This window comes from Myotis nattereri (assembly GCF_964212035.1).
Source record: "Myotis nattereri genome assembly, chromosome: 5".
NCBI lineage: Eukaryota > Metazoa > Chordata > Mammalia > Chiroptera > Vespertilionidae > Myotis > Myotis nattereri.
Window position 1 is genome coordinate 86344132 of NC_138080.1, and position 13831 is coordinate 86357962.

Here is a 13831-nt window from a genome sequence, read left to right on the forward strand (position 1 = left end):
CATAGGATGTCACTTTTTCAAGAGTATACACATCTATGTTTTTATGTACGTGTGGTGTGAAAATTTGAAACTTCCTGTTGGCTTCAGAAAGTTCTTGGTGATCACTATATCAAGGATTTTGTTTCTTGAAGTAAGGACTGTTTCTTAAAATAGAAACTATTCACTAAGAAACTTAAAACCATCAGGACTCTAAGTTAGCTACAAGAAGTTAAATCCCATGTTCTGATTATCTCTTCTTTTCTACTTATTTTCCTGGAATGATGTGTCAAACCAGGGTCATTTTTATGTTCATTGTAACTTCCCCTTCGCGATTATAAGGACTTCCTCTTCCTAGGTTGTTATTAATATTTCTGATAACACTGAAACTAAAATAAGCTTATAAAAAGATAAAAATGTTACAGTGGGGTACCTAGAATAAGCAATCTTGCTCCTTCCTCCATCATCTCTAATGAAATTTTCTTGATGTCTGTGGCTCAGTTGGTATATATTTTGAAAGATTCATTGTGGTGAATATTTTGAGTCCTGACAGTTTAAACCTGATAGAGGGAACAAAGGATTTATATATTTTTTGTACAAAGTTTTTTCTTAAACTGTATAATTTTGTAAATAATTTGTTTGGTTTTTTTGTGTACTAAAACTACCAGCGTATAGATTTCAATAAGAATTGTTGTATTTTTGTATTTGGAAACTGAAAATTACAGTAAATTAATGGAGCTGTAAGAAAATTTTCAGTAGACTGACAGTTCAACAGAATGAGATTCCTTTTCATATGGTTTTTTTTTTTAACCTCAAAATTGACATCTTATTACACTCTGTACAGAGAGAGTTGAGGATTTGTTTGCCTTTTTAGTTATTGGGAGAGAGGGGGGTGAAAGAGAAGAGTGTTACAGTGAAGAATAGATAGACACCTTTCCCGGTAAGATTCTTATATAAAACTTCTTTTTCAATACATCTCATATAAGATTAAAATACGTTTTAAATGTTCTAAGAATTCTAAAACAATTTTGACTCTCAAAAATGAATTCAAAATAATGAGTTAAATATAATATTAGAAATTTTAAGTTAATGTTAGCATAAAATAGTTGAATATATATTTTTCCTTTAGGATTTTTTTTATCCCCATCCTCATATCCCCAACTATTAGAATTTCTTTTGAAAAGTAAGTACCATAACTTGTTTTCTTGGCATCTTCAGTTACAGATATGACATACACCATCTGAGGCAAGCTGCATTCTTTTTAATGAATGTGACGTCTAAGTTTCTAAGTAGCTGATGACCAATCCACCTAGGTCAGCCTGGTTTATTAGTGGATTGCTGCCCAAGCTTAAAAAGGTAACCCCAGGGAATGCAGAATTTTTTTTTGCATTTCTTCATGTGGGAAAGCATTGATGATAAATTGGAAAACGGTCTTGTTAGGATGAAACAGAGGTCCTACTGATGGATCATTATTTCAAAAAGAAGAAAAAAATCATGTGAAAAGGAATAGTGGTTCTTCTTATGTATAGTATGCCTGTATTATAGTTTTTACAAAATTGTGAACTTGTGTAATAGTATAATAGGAGATATTGTTGAATTTCTAACTGTTTATACATTTAAATTCATATATGTAATGTTTGTTTTATCAATTACAATCTGAATTTCTAAGAAGCATGTTGACTTTTGCAATAAAGATGCAATATGGAATGGTTCACAATCAGAAAAAAAAAAGAAAAGAAAAAAAAGATAAAAGTATTATGAATTTAAAAGAATTTGGAAAACTTATGAACCATTCCAAAAATTATAACAATCACCAAAAGAGCTGTAATTCTGGCTTGTTCTGGAAAGAAAGAAAATGTGTGTGTATGCTTGCTTATGTGTGACCGTGAGTGAGTAGTGGATATGTATGTGTGTTTTATGTTGGGTTCATGTACATGAGAGAATGCTGCTCTATGAAACTGGGTATTGAAGCCACTGGCTATGAAATACTCAGTAGAATAACTCCCTCAACAGGATGGTCTTGGAAATGAAAAAGAAGGGGATTAAAGTATTACTTGTAAGTTAGCTTTGATAGCCATATTTCTTTGTTCATGATGGGTCTTGGTATCCCTGATAAAAAGCACAAACAATTTTATAAAAGCAATTATTTTAATGCTACCTTGATGATATTCAGTGTGCCTGCCAACCATAGGAAGGACCTTTTTCTTTTTTCTAAAATATATTTTTATTGATTTCAGAGAGGAAGGAAGAGGGAGAGAGAGATAGAAACATCAATGATGAGAGAGAATCATTGATTGGCTACTGTTTGCACACCCCACACTGGGGATCGGGCCCGCAACCCAGGCATGTGCCCTGACTAGAAATTGAACCATGACCTCCTGGTTCCTAGGTCGATGCTCAGTCACTGAGCCATGCCGGCCACCTGGAAGGACATTTTTCTTAAATGGAATAGAAAGATGGGGAAAAACACCTTGAAGAGATGACTTCTAATTGTGACCTCTAATAGTAAAGAATAACAAGAAGTAATCTTACACCTTAAGGATTCGGTGGGAGGTGATGAGAAAGGAAAGTATATCACTTGGGCTCATATTTCTCATTTGAAAAATTTCCCTTGAAGTGATTATTCATTGTCTAAAAAGAGTCATTCTTTTAATCTCAGCCTATACAGGAAATTACTAAAGAATGGGAGTAAATTTCATTCAGTCTTTTCAAATAAATTTCATCTGTATTTTATGAATTTGGTAAATGGAAAATAAGCTGTGTGATCATTTGTTTTGAATAGATGAGAATTTATCCTCATCTATACAGGGTGTCCCCTCAAGATGTATATACACTTTAGCAGCTGATAGCTCAATTTTGAAAATGAAATGTATTTTAATTAACACTGCCTTAATAATTATTCATAGTGAGTGTATACATTTTTGGGTGACACCTTCCATATTTATAATAAACATTAGTTCTGGGAAGTTTAGTGGGGATAAGCATAATTCTGAAGATAGTTACATCTGTTTAATATTAAGTCAAATATTTTACTAAAATGGACCTCTCATTAACAGATTATTGGGTTTATGTGATTTCTTAGTGATTTTGATGTAAATTATTCTAAAGCAAGGATAAATTTTGAATCATGAGTCCCAGTGTATCTAATGTATCTAATTATGTTACAGTAAACAGAAGGTATGAACATTTATGTCAACACTTGAAATGTTTGAGATGATAGAGTCAGGGTTGCTTTAAACAAGGGCAGACCTGCACATTTTGTGTCATTTTAATGTCAGATCTGTTTGAGGAGCCAAGGAGCACTCACTCGAAAATATAAGGCTATTGACTGCTATTGCCTGTGCTGTGAATCACCTTCATTTATGCTAAATTTATTTTATTGCCAAGTGATCTCCTTTCTACAGGGTCTCTTACCTGGTTCTTTGATCAACCTTAGGGTAACTAAACCATCCCAGCATTCTGAGATAGGTGACTTGATACAGGTGAAATTAAGGTCAGAATAGTGTTTGATGACTGTTTGCAAGGTAATTGCAGTTTGAATCTACTCTTTTCTTAGGCTACTGCAAACAGATTTTTTTTTCTCCTTTTTTTTTTTTGTGTGTGGAATTGATCATTAAGCATGATAAACATGGCTGTTACCTTTTCTTTTTATTTATTTATATTATCTTTCTGTGAAAGAGGAGCAAGAGCTTGTTAGCTTGTTTTCCATGAAAATAAGCCTGTATTTCCTACATCCCTTCAGTTTTCTAACCACTTCATAGAGTTCTATTATTTTGATATAGTGGTCCATTTGTAATTTAAAATAATAGTTATTTTTTTATATAGAGGTACTGGTTTAGTATTTGCTCAAAATTATTCTAAATTATTTGTCAGGGAGTCCAGGTGTGGAAATAAATCTTTTTAGTTGCCTAGCCCTTTTTCTATTCTCAGTATTGCTTTGTAAAAACCTTATAAAAGTGAATGTCTTGTTAACAGTTTCCTAAAGTTCTTGTGATTCCATCTTTTCTCATTTTCCCCCAGAGAGCTCTTAGTGTAAAATATTGATATATTTTTCCAGTTTTAAATTAAATTAGATAATAAGGGCTAATATAGACTTTGCCCAATTATTCTGGTTTCTGGAGGATGATTTGGCCTCAGGGTGAATTCTTAGACCAAACGCTGCCTATTTATCTGTGTAAACACCTGTCCTGTATACCAGTAAACTATTGAGTTCTAGATTCTGAACTATCCTCCAACAAGAGATTTATTTACTGTAAGATTCAAGTTTTTAACATTTTGAGCCTGTAGGGGGCTCTAGGAGACAAAATTTAGTTGGCCTTAGAGCAGTGACTGAATCCTTTTTTTTCCCCACAGCAACTTACAGTAAAAATATTTTGCACTGTGATACAGTATACACACTTCCTCCAAACAAAAGTTTACCAAACAACACCCTTATTATTCAATATGCATGTGATATTATTTATTCTATTAATTTTTGGCAGGATCCACTATTTGACTTTCAAAATTGCAGTTTGAAAAACACTGGCCTATTGAGATATAGGGTAAATTGGATTAAAAAAAATTTTTTTTTTATTTCCAAGAAGAAGGGAGAGAGAGAGAGAGACATCAGTATGAGATAATCACTGATTAGCTGCCTCCTGCATACCCCCTACTGGGGATTGAGCCCGAAACCCAGGCATGTGCCCTGACCAGGAGTCAACCCAGCAAATCAAACCAGGAATCGAGACCTCCTGGTTCATAGGTTGATGCTCAACCACTGAACCACACTGGCTGGGCTGAATTGGATTTTTAAATCACTCTCTTCCTTGCTGTAACATCATCAATACAATTTTGAGTGTAAAATGATGTAATTTAACGTTTTGTATTTTGCTTGGAAAAGTAGTCTAGAGTCTAAAATTAAAGGTGAAAAAAATATATATCAGTGTCTTTATTGATTACTTGATGTTCTTGAGTGTGAAGGTGTTTTTAATTTTTAAAATAGACAACTGTGAGTGACTTTAAACTTGCCTGTAGTTTTATATCTTTGTCATTTGTTCTGGGGAGGAAGTAGAATACTAGTATATTGGTGTTACATTTTATGAAATTCAAGTCAGTAAGAGTATTTGGCTTTGAGTTTTGCATTTAAAGTCACCTTAGCTATCAGCCATCAAAACTAAACCAAGTTTGATGTCTATCTCTGAGAAAATTGTACACATTTCAACCTTGTGCCATTGAATTTCACGCTTTTCAAACACATTTTCCTATAAGTTATAAGAAATAGGAAATAAAAAATAATTACCTAATCCTTGCCACTTTTCTTAATCTTGGGCAAGTGTGTTACTTGTATCTTTACATGCCTGTGCTTTTCCAGTTTCTAAAATGTAAAGAAAAAGATTAGGAACATATTGATGAGAATGTTGACATATTTTCAGAAAGCCACAGGAGGAAAACCATTAAGTCTGCAAAGTAATGAAATCTGCCCTAATAATGGAAATGTAAGTTATTTGTACATTTTAGAATGTCTATCCTCTGTCCATGTTCATTCCTTTGGGATTCTTTAAGTAATAAAACCTGACTTCCTTGTATTACCATAGTACCAAGTAAAATATTTTCCACTAAACTGGTTATTTTAGGCTATTCATTAAGAAAATATATTTTCAACTAAATTGATAATTTTAAACTGTTCACTTAAAAAAAAATAACTGGCATGTATTTAATGCAGAATGTGTTTCAGGAATGGCTCTGTAGTTTGCCTGAATCCTGTGTTTGCACAGCCCTTTGATGCAGTGCAACTTGGTTGTTCAGCTTGGAACTGAGTTTTGGGGAGATTAAGTGGTTTTCAGAGCTCACACAGCCTAGAGTGGTGAGACTCGGATTTGAACACAGATCTGACTCCAGAGCTCAGCTTTTAACCTCTGTGCTCTGCTGCTTTTAATAAAATGGAATATTACAAGTCCATAGAATGTCACTGGTCTTTTTTATTAGTGTCTGTCAAAACACTGCCATTCTGGCTCCATCTATTTCATCTGCCTTGGATTGGAACCAGGCTCCCGTAGGGAGCAACACTGTTTTTAGGTAGCATATTGGAAACCATAGCGAACAGTGTTTATATATGCTAATTTGTGGGGAAACATTTTAAAGTAATTTTCTGTGACCTCCGTAATGTACAGCCAGCCAATTTGATAACATTTCACAATGATCTGGCTATATCATAACCTATGTTTATTTTATTTTCAATTTTATCTTAAATATTTTCTCTGGCAAACTGAATTATGATAATCTTGCAATATTTCTACCTTGTTTCTTTGTGTTTTTTAATATTGCTGGTGCCTTCTTCCTTTTAACCTTGGCATTAAAAAAATCATGTTGCACATAAATAAGTTACATGCTTTTATTTAATGATGTTTTCATATAGTATACTGAATTTTCTAGGCAGAAAGTGCTGAGAATAGCAGTGTTCATTTATAGTTATGTTTATGCCATAGATTTTTTTCAAAAAATAATATATTCTCAATGAATAAAACTGGTGTTCATGTTCTGTTGTTTATAGAATTATCTGACTTTTACATGTTCAGGTTTCTTAGTTTAGCAATGCCATTCTAAATCCTTATGGGTTTCTAATTTTAGCTATTTTGGTAACTATAAAATGTTTATTGACTCCTAATGGTATGGTAGTAATTGTCATCTCAAAAAAAAAAAAAAAAAGATGTAAGCACCCTTGGAGAAAGGGGGCTTTTTATTCTTTGACAACCCATGAGAAAATAGGCATGTTCTAATAATACAACAGAGAAAGACTTTTACTCTTGACAAAATTTAGTAGCCATTGGGAATATTTCCAATATGGTAAGTGTGTCAGGAAAATTGCTGAGACAAAATGATTATAACATTCTCCTGGTTACAGTACATGCTTTAGAAAGATGTTTACCCCTAAAATTTGGAATGTGTCATTGAAAAATATTTTGCTGTCATCAAATGCTAAAAATAATGTGTGCCATTCTTAAAGCATTAGCAACATGTTTTTCCTTTGAAATACTAAAGATGGGGAAAAATTTTACACATAGAACTTAATTTCTTAGAATCATAATTTTATATTTTTTGAAAAATTTTCTGCCAATGACTAAAGCACTTCTCTCCCTGTGATTTATTTAAATCCTAATAAATTATACATTTCTGCACTTTAGCCATTCATGTGAAAATTATTTAGAGTTATCTCAATAGAACGGTGCTGTGTGGTCTCCCGAAGCCCCAAGGATGTCAAAGAAGTTTCCTCCACTCTTAGTTTTACTTTTTCAAATGACTATTAATTGATAAATCAGATAAAGCTGAAGAAAAGTCTACAAGATTGAAGTGAACAATTAAAACCTACTTAGAAGCGAGAACTTATTTATGTAAGGGCCCTATTTTTATGGCAAGCTTCTGTGCAGAGTTCCTAATATTTTGGAAAGCTATTTGTGAGTTTTAGGTACTTATCAGTTTCTTAGAAATTGGCCATTATCTTGAAAAAAAAAAAAATAGAACCTAACTGGTATATTCAGACATGTTCAGAAAACGTTGAACATTGTCTATAGAAACAGTACACAGCATATTTTGATTCTCCTTTTTACAACCCAGGAGTGCCTTTTTATTCGCGATTCGACTATATTCACTGGTGATGGTTTTCTGCTTCATGGACATAAGGTGGAAGAAATGGTTACAGTAGCTGTTTTCACTTGTTTTTCTTTGTGGTGATGAGAGTCCGAATCCACAGAAAATTTGCACACTTAAAATACGAGAAAAGTGCAGAGAGTTTTGATTCTGTTCAACATTTTAGTAGGGCTGTCATTGACCATTTTTGCCCAGAAACATGATTTTGGGTGTGTACGTGCCATAAATAAATTAAAACATAGATCAGATGGTAAAATATTCTGCACACAGAAGCCCTTGAGTAACTCTTGAGTAAATGACTTGAAGAACCAGCAGTGGAAATATAAAACAATCCATCTCTGCCTTTTATTTGGTTAATTACAGAGGAAGGGAGAGGGATAGAGAGTTAGAAACATTGATGAGAGAGAAACATCGATCAGCTGCCTCCTGCACACTCCTTACTGGGGATGTGCCCGCTAAGATTCGAACTGGGACCCTTCAGTATGCAGGCCGACGCTCTGCCAGCCGCGGGCAAACTACGGCCCGCGGGCCAGATCCGGCCCGTTTGAAATGAATAAAACTAAAAAAAAAAAAAAAGACCGTACCCTTTTATGTAATGATGTTTACTTTGAATTTATATTAGTTCACATAAACACTCCATCCATGCTTTTGTTCCGGCCCTCCGGTCCAGTTTAAGAACCCATTGTGGCCCTCGCGTCAAAAAGTTTGCCCACCCCTATCCACTGAGCCAAACCAGTTAGGGTTCACCAGTCATTTTTAATGGTGTTAAGAAATGATTGTAAACTTGGAAAAGGAATTGTGAAGACATTATTTCCCAACCTGGGCATGTGCCCTGACAGGGAACCGGACTGTGACCTCCTGGTTCCTAGGTCGAGGCTCAACCACTGAGCCATGCCAACCAGAGAGGATATGTGTTTTTTTTAAATAATTTTAGAGAGAGAGGAAGGGTGAGGGAGAAAGAGAAACATAGATGTGAGAGAGAAACATCAATTGATTGCCTTCTGCCCCAACCAGAGATCAAACCCACAACCTGTGTGTGTGCACTGAATGGGATCTAACCCGCAACCCTTCCGTACACAGGATGATGTTCCAACCAACTGAGCTACACCAGCCAGGGCTGTGTAGTACTTTTAATGTCAGTATTCCCAGTTTGAAAGAGGGATGACCCACAGGTCTGATGCAGGTAGCTCACCTCCCGCAACTGGGCCATTCTCCGGCCATATGGTTAAAATAACATTGTCTCCCATTTCAATGCTCTTTATGTGATCCACTGTGCTGCATGTTTTCAGACATTCTTATTTAGTCCTTTCAGCAGCTCTGTAAGGTATCCTAAGATTTTCCCCTTTCTGTGCAAGGGGAAACTGAGGCACAGTTTATAGTCTCAAGTCAAAGCCAATATTTGAAGTCCCTTATTTTTGACTTCAAAGTAAGTCTTTTAATCGTTGCTTGATACTGTGTTCACATCCCAATTCTAGCTACCTATGTGAGCTGGGGTTAATTAGTCTTTTGAATGCTCAGTTTACTCCTATAAAATGAGTATTATATTAGTGCCCATTTAATATTCACAGAATTGCAATAAGCATTATGTGAGTTAATGTTTCTGAAAATACTTTGTGAAATGTAATCCACTATTAGCAGGCCATCTAAACATCATCGAATTGTCTGAATGGAGTTATTCTTACCTACAATGGAATTTTCTACATGGACTATTAAATCTTGTGGAACTGCTTAAATGTGTTTAGCAATGTTGGAGAAAAGAGGAAGGAATACTTCATACCTGAGTTTGCACTTTTATGTTTCTTTAATATGCCACAGTAATCAACTAGATAGAAGACAACTAGACTCTAGGTAAAGACATTTTTCTAACCCTTAGCAATTAAAAATGTATATATTGCATCTAGCCATGAAGCGAGTCCGGTCACAAGTCACTCACTGCAGATGGTTGAAGCGGGTCTCTTTCCTGACTAGAATCCTCTTACCAGCCTCCCACAGAAGAACATAAGTATTTTTTACATACTTACGTAGTATGCTACAGAAAAGCATAAATATTTCCCAAAGTCTCAAGCCCTTTGACCTGGGATTTTACTTAACAGACATATTTCAGAATCACCCTCCCTGGCTGTTCTGTTCGTCATCTAATCTGCTCTAGTCTGACATATCCTATATTGTGAATCTCTGAGTATGTAAAAGGAGATTTTTTCCTTGTCTTAACAATTCAGTACAGTGTACTTGTATATACTGGTTTATGTACACTGATCAGTGAATTATGCTTTAGGATGTGGCCATTGGGAAACAATAGTAAAATTGAAACTATTTTGCATACACGATCTATTCGGGTGACACTAGAATTAGCTATTAAGTAGATATATTAGTAACATGTATGTGAAGTAACTGCACAAAGTGCATGGATTTTATGTTTCTAGATAAAAAAGCAGAAAAAGTAGTTAAAAGCAAGCTATCATTTTCTCCATCTCTATAAAATTATTCAAAGATACATGCTGTGAAAAGAATCATGCTCTTAAAACTATTAAGGATTTTTTTTGTCAGTTCTATTATAACCATTTAAGCAATTTTAGTGATTTATTAAAATTCTGGAAGATAAAAAAGTTTGTGGGACACTCGAAAATAGACACACATTTTGTCCGGAAAGGATGGAATCTTTCCTGTGCTCGCTTCCCCCTCCTCACTTCTAGCTCACTCCACTGACCAGAGGGAAACTTTCTTCTTTGAGACTGTTTTTATATATCTACTAGAGGCCCAGTGCACGAATTCATGCACAGGTGGGATCCCTCGGCCTGGCTGGCAATTGGGGCCAGAGGGAGGGACCGCAAGAAGTTGGCTGTGGGAGTGCACTGACCACCAGGGGGCAGCTCCTGCGTTGAGCACCTGCCCCCTTGTGGTCAGTGCGTCATCATAGTGACTGGTTGACTGGTCACTTAGGCTTTTATATATATAGATTTGACACTTCATCTCTCTATGCATAAAACTGCAAGACTTTTCTTTTTTAAAACCCATTCCCTGTAGCAAAGGATTTCCCTTTCCAAAGGAAGGAGGCTGTGGCCACATGATTCCCTCAGGAATGGCCAGGGGCACTATGCTTAATTCTTCTTTGTTTTCTGCCTTATTCTTTCTTACTGTTGGAGTGATTAACTTAATGTGACTACCCAGAAGCCAGAGGCGAAATTGCATTTCAAATTTTAAAAAATCAAACTGAGGTAACAGATGTGAAATTTTTGAAAATGGCTTTATCTGGTCTGGATCTGGAACATTAGGTGAACAGGTTTTTTCCACTGTCATGAATATACCTGTGGACTCCATTCTAACTATACTGTAACCCAAAAGGGAAGCACCTGCAGGGGAAAAACATATAAGCCCATCTTATAACCAACACACTGCTTTTTTCAGGCAACAAACCTGGGGTCACAGATTACATGGGAGTTTGGGGCTTTTGTATAGGAAAAGATCACTTACTCTAGTCAGTCTATGCATTGATAGTAATAACAAAAATGAACTTACAGATTTTTGAAGAACATTTTTAAAGAGCATTGCATCAGAAACATGAGTGTCATCTGCTGGTTCGTTTCAGGAAGATATTAAAGTATAAACACAGAGGAGACATCCTTGCCATTTTGCCCCATATGAGTTGATTTTGCATTACCTAATAAGGCTACTAAGCTCAGGTTTTTAATAAGAATTATCTCCTGAGCAATAAGAGGCTGGCAACACAGGGAAGAAGAGAGATTCTGGAATAGCTATTTAATTTTCTTCCTTTCTCCCACTAGCTGGTTTAATTGTTATTCCAATACATTCTACAGGTATTTTAGTAATGGGTACAATTACAGAGGTTGCTTTTTAAAAAAATATATTTTTTATTTATTTCAGAGAGGACGGGAGAGAGATATAGAATCATCAATGATGAGAGAGGATTACTTTTTCCCCAACATTTCAACACATATTTCTTCTTATGCAGTCTAAGCTGAGAATGCCATGTAAATGCGTCACTGTGAAATGCAGCAATTTAATTTTTTCCAATCAAAATAAGAAACAATTCAGTATGATCTTATTTCTATTAACTTTTGAAGGTTCACAGCAGTTAAAGTATTTTTGCTTCTATGTATGAAGGTTAAAAAATCATTTTTTTTTTCATAAAATAAAAGAGCAACCAATTTCACCATTGAGTAAAAGTAAAAACTGGGATTCTTGTTTAAATTAGTCCAAAGTGGCATTTAGGAACGTAGTTGCAGGCTGCTGCTGCGCTGACACCATGACAAACCAAAGCGTAGGGTTTGGTCTGGTTTTATTTCCGTTTTCTTTTCAGTATCCAATGCTCATGGATTAAGTTCTGGAAATGTTCCAATTGTAAGGCAGGGATCTGTTTGGATTCCACCATGGGTATGCTCCTTGGGTTGGATGCTGGAGGGTGAGGCATATTTTGCTGGACCCATGTCAACTACCTAGTAGTCATCAAGGTCAAAAAGTTGTCTTTTCCTTGGTATTCAATTCCCTGGAAATCTACTCGGTACCGCAAGATATCTCCAATTCCTTTCACAAATTGGGATCCTCCTTGTGACTTAACTGTGACCACTTCCAATGTAGCTCCAAATTTTTTAAGTTTATTAGCAAACCACTCCAGCAAGGGCATGCTCTCAATTAGTTTATGTTCTTGTTCTGTCTCTTTGTCTGTGAAATGAGATTTATCCTTCTCTTGTTCTGGAGTTATATAGAGAATTTTCTCCTCTTCTGTGCCTTGGCAATGAAGGATGTATCTCATTATATCCAGATTTTTGTAGACTATTAGAATTTCTACAGCCTTTAGTGTACCTTCAACTCCAAAACAGTACTTGCCTATATCCTGGCTGATTTCATCAAAGTATCATCCTATGACTTTCTTCTTTTGAATGAATTTCACGTTGGAGAGGACTTCAGTAGATAACTCAATAGCTTGGTTGAATTCATTTTCACCACCATAGGATATATCAACTAATTTTAAAACTTTCGATTGCAAATTCTGATCAAATATATGAGATTGACTTAATTCAGTTTTAGAGTCAGCAGATCCAGCTAAAACGAGACCAGCCACATTCACGTTGTCCCCAGAAATAAACAGCTGCTCAGCAGTCTCAGCTACTTTCTGAACATAGTTATGTTGCTTTTCCATTCTTTAAATGGGCAAAATGCAAGGCTGACTGACCTCTACCACGTTTCTTTGGGAGATCCACAGTGCATTTGTGCAAGACTTCTCTCGTGGTTCCTTGGAGTGTGCCAAAAAGTGCGCCACTACCATACATTATAATGAAGCCAAATTTGCTGTCATCTGAAAGTAGTGCTGTAAGAGCCTCTGTATGGAATTTGTTGTCAGACAGATACAACGATGTTTTATTAATTGGTTTGAAAGGTTCAAAGTCAATGTTGACTTTCTTTTCCTTCTTGTGTTACAATTGTACCACAGTACACAACCAGGCCATTTGGAGATACTTGGTTATAAAGTTTGAATCTTTGTTGTACAGATGTAATGGCTCCCAGGACTGAAAGGCTGTTTACTCGTGACTTAGTGTTAGACGCAGTTCCAAACTCATCTGCTAACATTTTTGCCACTCGTGAAATCTGGTCTTTGGGAGGAATGATCAATGATACCATGCTTGTGCCATTGCTTGGTTGCAGGCTCCTCCCTGGCCTGGGCCCTGGTCGGGGCTTGTGTAGGAGGCAACCAATCGATGTGTTTCTCTCACATCGATGTTTCTCTCTGTCTTTCCTTCTTCCACTCTCCCTGCAGGCTGCCTCCAAGCTCTTAATCAGCTTCTTGATCTTCCAGATCTCCACATCCTATCCACAGCATTGGGGTCGTCTGCCATCTTCTCATGTCCTTCTCCCTCAAGAGAGAATTATTGATCAGCTGCTTCTTGCATACCCCACACTGGGGATGGAGCTTGTAACCTGAGCATGTACCCTGACCTGGAATGGAACCGTGACCTCCTGGTTCATAGGTTGACACTCAACCACTGAGCCACAGCAGCTGGGCAAAGAGGTTGCTTTTTAAAGATGATAATAGTATCTGTCCTAAAGTAAAAATGCCTAAGCCAAAGTTGGTGCAGATCAGTTAAATAAGAGTAGTCTGGAAATTGTCATTTTGAATACCTTCATAAGCAAATTAGAAAATGAGTGCTGTGATGTGGTACAAAAACACATGACTAGTTTGGTAATCAACAACCTACCTCACCTTTTTTCAGGTTTT

At 36.0% G+C, this 13831-nt stretch overlaps 1 pseudogene across 1 annotated transcript; it reads right to left on the reverse strand.

Annotated features, from left to right (window-relative positions):
- Positions 1-12053: 12053 nt before the first annotated feature.
- Positions 12054-13451, reverse strand: LOC308519202 (eukaryotic peptide chain release factor subunit 1-like; annotated as a pseudogene). Its single transcript has one exon. The product of its transcript is annotated as a eukaryotic peptide chain release factor subunit 1-like (transcript).
- Between the last annotated feature and the right edge of the window lie 380 nt (positions 13452-13831).